This window comes from Mandrillus leucophaeus, unplaced genomic scaffold (genome assembly GCF_000951045.1).
Source record: "Mandrillus leucophaeus isolate KB7577 unplaced genomic scaffold, Mleu.le_1.0 Scaffold207, whole genome shotgun sequence".
Lineage (NCBI taxonomy): Eukaryota > Metazoa > Chordata > Mammalia > Primates > Cercopithecidae > Mandrillus > Mandrillus leucophaeus.
The window spans coordinates 913,865-920,369 of record NW_012102110.1 but is presented as its reverse complement, the minus strand read 5'-3'; the positions used below and the strand labels follow the sequence as shown (position 1 = coordinate 920,369).

General features: G+C 39.6%; 1 long non-coding RNA gene across 1 annotated transcript in view; it reads right to left on the bottom strand.

Annotated features, from left to right (window-relative positions):
• The window catches only part of LOC105539564, a 17,847-nt gene extending 12,083 nt beyond the window's left edge, over positions 1-5,764 (bottom strand). The window contains exons 1-3 of the long non-coding RNA XR_001006066.1: positions 5,696-5,764; positions 4,821-4,920; positions 1,849-1,993 (exon numbers count right to left, since the gene is read on the bottom strand). This is a non-coding gene — a long non-coding RNA (uncharacterized LOC105539564). The remainder of the gene's footprint in view (positions 1-1,848; positions 1,994-4,820; positions 4,921-5,695) is intronic.
• Between the last annotated feature and the right edge of the window lie 741 nt (positions 5,765-6,505).

The following is a 6,505-nucleotide window of genomic DNA, read 5'->3' as shown; positions in this document are numbered from 1 at the left end:
TATGGATAAAAGGAACTATCCACTAAGAAGATATAATAGACACAAACCTTTTTAAATATATGACGTGAATTCAAAAAGAAATAGAAAAAGTCAACATATAAGAAATTATAACATACTTTTAAAAAATCTGTGTATCTAGAAACCTGGTGCAGTTTGCTGTGATCTCCCACTGGAACATTATTGAGCAGCTTTCAAACTGGACAAATTTCTTAGTATTTCTTTGTTCTATTCTCAATAGAGCAATCAGGGTTGTCTTTTATAGTTAATACACAAGCCATAGAACACTACTCCTTCGTTTAAAACCATCTCATGGTTTTAATCTATATGGAAGTCAAAGTCCTTATCATGGCGTCTAAATGCTAATATCTGGGCTCCCATTCCCCTCTGACCACCTCCTAGACTTCTTCCTCTGGGCCACTACAGTCTAGCCCCATCGGCTCCCTGGTTCTTCCCTAACACGCAAGGCATGCTCCCACCTCACAGCTCTGCACTTAAAGATTCCTCTCAATCCCTTCCCCTAGATCTCTTCTCAGCTTTCTTTCTTACATTTCAATTCCTTGTCAAAAATCATTTTGAGGCTTTTCATGAGCACATATTTAATTTATATTCATCAAACTCTCATTTCCTGGTTTATTTTTCTCTATTATCCTTACCAGCATTAACCATACTACTTTTTAATTTAATTATCCTTTCCCATTAGAATGTAAACTTTTTAAGGGCAAGGATTTTTGTATTCATGTTTACTAATATATTTCCTGGCTCCTAGAAAAGTTCCTGACACAGAGTAGGGCCCAAAAAATATTTGTTGAATGAATGTACTCTTAAAGAAGAAACAAAATGGGTATTATAGGACATTTAGAACTGAAGGTCAATTAAAACTGTACACAGGAAAATCCACAGGTATGGAAGGATATTTGAATGACGCTAACAGCAGGTTGGTGGGTCTATCTGAACGCTGATTGGGCACTGATTTGCTCCAGTGGCACCTGAGGAAAGTCCCTGTGGGGCAGCAATGTTGACAACTTTGCCTCAAGCCCACTCTCCATATTCTGGATGGAGAGGGTTCTGGCTCTTGAAACATGGTCTGGGTGGGCACAAGAGCCAGGAGCAAGAGAAGGAAATCTGCTCATTCACGCACACCCATGAGAAAGCGAGCCATGACTGGTGAGCAGAGTGGCTCTCTGGGATTATCAGAACTGGAAAATACTGATCAGAAGTGTTGGACTTCAAGGGCACTTCCAAGGATGGCAGAATGAAGCACCAAAAGAAGATGAGACCACCCAGGAACTTAAGCCTATTCAACGTTTGGCACCAAGTTTGAATTCCTCACGGCAATAAATCTCCTGCTACCAAGAACTGAGAGAAATAAAAAGTCATTGCCCTCTGATTGACAAGAGAAGATACCATGCAATGGCCAGTCAGCAGGTGTGACCACAGAAGAGAATATGAGATTACGTGGGAGAAGCCCAGCAATAGACCATCCTACCCTACTGTATACCCATGCTAAGTCAGGGGAAAAAATGGTGTGACATCTCTAACTTTGGGCACAATATCATCTGATCAGTTGAAAGAATCCTCAACCACTATATCTTTCTAATATTTTTGATGACCACATGGAATCTCAGCTATCCTGAAGAGAATCTGATAAATTTCATGGCTTAATCTGAAATTGACATATATTCATATAATTCCTCAGTTAATCCGTAATATAAGCAAGAATATTAGAGTCATTACATAATTCCTAAAATGTGATGTGCTATATGTTTCCTCTGAGGAAACCAGCATCAAATTGTTCTAGCTATTTTTTTTAAAGTTACATGATTAAAACCAAATGAAATCTAAACTTACTTGAAATTTCCAGAGACCTCCAATATCATCATATCTTTCAAAGCAGGTGGGCTCCAGATCTTCATCTAAGCAGCACTTAATGGCACCCAGTTCGCTAATTACAGCTCCAATCACAGCAATCTGCTTCTTTGCCATCGTGTCTCAGCTGGTTAGTAGAAATTTAGAGCTCTGTCACTGTCATCCGTCCCATGTAAACAAAAATTACTTGTCACAAAGACCTTCAGTCTGTTGCCCTAAGTTTTCACTATTCTTATTAACAATGAGAACACCAGTATGTTGATTACCAATCAGGGACTATGAGAGGTGTAAGGGATACAAAAGTATACAGAAAGAAATATTCCTTCCCCCCACCAAATTTCTCAGTATAGTCACAGAGAGAAATGCAAACATAATTCCCAGGCTACGTGATAAATGTAATAGTAGCATCGTACCCTGTGTGCTATGAGCAGGCAGCACAAGGAAGGAATACCTGATCTGCTGCGGAAGTGACACAGGCACAAAAACCTAAGCATGAATGACTAGGAATCAGCTAGGTAAGAGGCCAGGAAGGGAGGGGTGTGTGCGTGTGCGTGCGCGCACGCGTGTGCGCATGTTCGCGCGTCTGTGTGTGTATGCTCGCACGTGTGCGTGTATGTGCATGTGTATGGATCGTGTAACATTCCAGACAGCAGAGACAACATGAGTGAAGGCAGAAGTGATAAATGCAGAGAAATGTGGAGGAACATAAGAAGTTCAATGAGATAAGGACATCCATTAGATATACCAAGGTTGTGTCCATTTGTGATCCTTGCTAGAGAAGTTTCAGTGGGCTCAGTGTGGTGGCTCATGCCTATAATTTCAATACTTTTGGAGGCCTAGGTGAGAGGATCACTTGAGGCCAGGTGTTCAAGACCAGCCTGAGCAACATAGAGAGACCCCATCTCTCAAAAACATTTTTAAATTTAGCTGGGCCTAGTGGTGCACATCTGTAGTCCTAGCTGCTTGGGAGGTTGAGGTGGTAGGATAGCTTGAGCCCAGGAGTTTGAGGCTACATTGAGCCATGATTGTACCACTGCACTCCAGCCTGGGCAACAGAATGAGACCCTGTCTCTAAAAAGAAAGAGACAGAGGGAGAGAGAGAGAAGTTTCAGTGGAGTAGGAGGGTAGAAGTCATCTTACAATAGTTTGAGAAGAAAATAAGACCAGAGAAAGTAGACACAAAGACTGTTAATTACACTGTAGAAAAGCCTATGAAAGCAAAGTAAATTCAACATATTGATTTTTTCTCTCTTATTTAATGATCTGATAAAAACTGACTAAAATAAATTTCTTAAAAACTATATATTCAAAATTATTATAAAAATACCAAAACTTAGTATTTCTAAGCCATAGATTGTACATTCATTCATTTACTCCTTATTTATTTGTTCAACAAACACTTATTGACTCTTAACTGTGGGCCAGGTACTAGCTTGTTGCTCAGGCCACAGAGAAGAATATGACGGGGTTCTAGACCTCAAGGCCTCAATCTAAAGGGAGAAGAGGGTGGTGCAGATAAAGTTAAAGACACTACACTGTAACTGCTGAGTTTAAGATACATGCTGTAGGGAAAAGAAACAGATCAGACCGTTACTGTGTCTATTGAGAAAAGGAAGACATAAGAAACTCCATTTTGATCTGTACCCTGAACAATTGTTTTGCCCTGAGATGCTGTTAATCTGTTACTTTGCCCCAACCTTGAGCTCACAGAAACATGTGTTGTATGGCATCAAGGTTTAAGGGATCTAGGGCTGTGCAAGATGTGCCTTATTAACCATATGTTTACAGGCAGTATGCTTGGTAAAAGTCATCGCCATTCTCCATTCTCGATAAACCAGGGGCACCGTCACCTAGCCCGACACCTGTGAAGGGTCTGTGCTAGGGAGGATTAGTAAAAGAGGAAGGCCTCTTGCAGTTGAGATAAGAGGAAGGCCTCTGTCTCCTGCCTGTCCCTGGGAACGGAATGTCTTGGTATAAAACCCGATTGTACATTTGTTCAATTCTGAGACAGGAGAAAAACCGCCCTGTGGCGGGAGGTGAAACATACGGGCAGCAGTGCTCCTCTGTTGCTCTTCACTCCACTGAGATGTTTGGGTGGAGAGAAGCATAAATCTGGCCTAGGTGCACATCCAGGCATAGTACCTTCCCTTGAACTTATTTGTGACACAGATTCCTTTGCTCACGTGTTTTCTTGCTAACCTTCTCCCCACTGTCACCCTGTTCTCCTGCCGAATTCCTCTTGCTGAGATAGTGAAAATAGTAATCAATAAATACTGAGGGAACTCAGAGACCGGTGCCAGTGTGGGTCCTCTGTATGCTGAGCGCCGGTCCCCTGGGCCTACTTCTTTTCCTCTATACTTTGTCTCTGTGTCTTATTTCTTTTCTCAGTCTCTCGTCCCGCCTGACTGGAAATACCCACAAGTGTGGAGGGGCTAGCCCCCTTCAACATGCAAACAGTGTTTCAACCTTGCTGAATCATTTGTAGTGACTTTGTAAACTCGTACCCTTTCTTCATGAAAATGTCATTTGTTGAAAATGCTATTTACACTGCAGAAATGACCTCCCATTTCTATTGGTTATCTCCTATGTAAAACCTTCCCCAAACTTCTCAGGCATCATTAAGCCCAACCATCTTCGTGACCATACAGTGCTTTGCATACATCTCTATCACTGCATTTCACACATCATTTTATTAGTTATTATCCTGCCTTATCTTGATTGAGTAATAAGCACCTAGAGATTTGAGACTTATAGCTAACAAATATCTACAGAATACAATTTGAGAGAATTAATTAATTTCTAAACTTCCCTACTTTTCTTTTACTTGCTAACATAGTTGGGCAATCAGAATACTACACCAAGTAATTATAATTAGATAAAATATGTTAATGCCTATCCCCATGGTTCCCCCCAACAAGACAATATATAGTATAAGGCGAACATAAGAGACCAACCTTTGGAAAGAAGGAAATTCAAATTTAATTTCAGCTTCTTAATGAAAGTAGATGTATTGGCTCCCTTTGTCTTCTTGAAAACAGAGTCATTCCACAGCAACTTGAAGATATTTATAAGTTATCAGATTAGTTAATGTATAATCCCTTCCCATAAGTCTTACAATTTGGATTTAACATTGCCATGAGCCTTTTAGGGATAGGCTGGGACCGTGTCTAATGTGATGGTATTTATAATTCACCTACTAATATTGGTCTGCAATACATTTTAATGCTAATTGACACATTTTAAAGACCTTTCAAATGAAATCATTTTCATTGGCTGGGAAAAGTGTAACAAATATTCTGGGAAATAAACAATGTCATTAATTCACTAGTCAGAAGTTAAAACCTTTGTATCATTTTAGATAATTTAATATTAAGAAAAATTATAGTGTAGACAATGAAAATGTCCATTTAATGCATATAACTTTTATGAGAAAACAAAATAAGATAAAAATTACAGAAAGAAATATATCAGATTGTTACTAATTTTTATACTTGGGTGATAGAACTATGGGTGATGGTGTTTTAATCTTTATACCTTTCTATACAAAATACATATACATAAAACAAGTAAAAGTGATTGTTATTAAATAGCCAGCTTTTGGGCTGTCACTTATAACCTAGGAAGAATTTTAGACCCACATCTTTGAGTTGAAAGGGAAATTTAAAAGTCATCTAGTCCAACTTTTTAACAAACTTAGGAATCCTCTTTATAGTACAGCTCACTTCTGTTTATCAAGTCTTGACCAGACACAATGATGAGACTGCTGCTATTTCATAGACAGTGTATTTCATTTTCAAAAAGCTCTGACCATTAGAAAGTTATTTCTTACCTTACATTAACACCTACTTCTCTTATATACAATAGTCCTTGTTCTGTGCTTCTACTCTGTTTTCCGTATGATGACTTTGAGACAATTGTCATCTTATCTAGCCTTCTCTTTCACCAAAGAAATTTCCTCAATTCATTTAACTGGTTTTTGTTTGTTGTTGTTGTTGCTGTTGTTGTTTTTTGAGATAGAGTCTCACTCTGCCACCCAGACTGGAGTGCAGTGGTAAGATCTCGGCTCACTGCAACTTCCGCCTCCCGGGTTCAAGTGATTCTCCTGCCTTAGTCTCCCGAGTAGCTAGGATTACAGGCACTCGCCACCATGCCCGGCTAATTTTTGTATTTTTAGGAGAGATGGGGTATCACCATGTTGGCCAGGCTGGTCTGGAGCTCCTGACCTCAAGTGATCCGCCTGCCTTGGCCTCCCAAAGAACTGGAATTACAGGTGTGAGTCACTGAGCCCTGCCTAACTGTTCTCTTAATACAAGTTGTGACATGGTACCTATTCTGCGTGCTAAATAAATATTTGTTGAATTGCCCTTGGAAGTGAGCTCCTATCATAGCCATAAGCTCCACCCACACTCCAGAGAAGGGAAATAAAGGGCAGGGGTCACTAGGGTCATCTTAGAATTCTGCCTATTACTATAACCTTCTCTTCCTTCCCGCTAATCTTCACTGGTTCTGTATAGAGGCATTTTGTAACAGCATCACATAACAGGATATTCTTTTATCAGTCAACACTCTATGACATACAACAGCAGAATGAAAATTTTGTAATGAGAAAAAAATCTCAACATATGATTAACTGAATAAA